The sequence below is a fragment of the Octopus bimaculoides genome, chromosome 7 (genome assembly GCF_001194135.2).
Source record: "Octopus bimaculoides isolate UCB-OBI-ISO-001 chromosome 7, ASM119413v2, whole genome shotgun sequence".
NCBI classification, from domain to species: domain Eukaryota; kingdom Metazoa; phylum Mollusca; class Cephalopoda; order Octopoda; family Octopodidae; genus Octopus; species Octopus bimaculoides.
Genome location: NC_068987.1, coordinates 23,429,928 through 23,430,394, shown reverse-complemented (window position 1 = coordinate 23,430,394; position 467 = coordinate 23,429,928).

Below are 467 nucleotides of genomic sequence, written 5' to 3'. Positions count from 1 at the left end.
CGGCCGTAGGATTGTGGTTTTGATTCCCAGACTGGGCGTTGTGAGTGTTTATTGAGCGAAAACACCTAAAGTTCCATGAGGCTCTGGCAGGGGGTGGTGGTGAACCCTGCTGTACTCTTTCACCACAACTTTCTCTCCCTCTTTCCTCCTGTTTCTGTTGTATCTGTATTTCAAAGGGCCAGTCTTGTCACACTCTGTGTCATGCTGAATCTCCCCTGAGAACTATGTTAATGGTACATGTGCCTGTGGAGTGCTCAGCCACTTGCATGTTAATTTCACGAGCTGGCTGTTCTGTTGACCAGATTAAATGAAACCCTCCTTGTCATAACCAATGGAGTGCCACATATATATATTGCATATATTATATATTGTCATATATACATACATATATATATATATATTCTACCTCCAGTATTTGAGTACTATTTTTTCCATCTTGTTTCACATTTATGTACTTACTCTGGTGT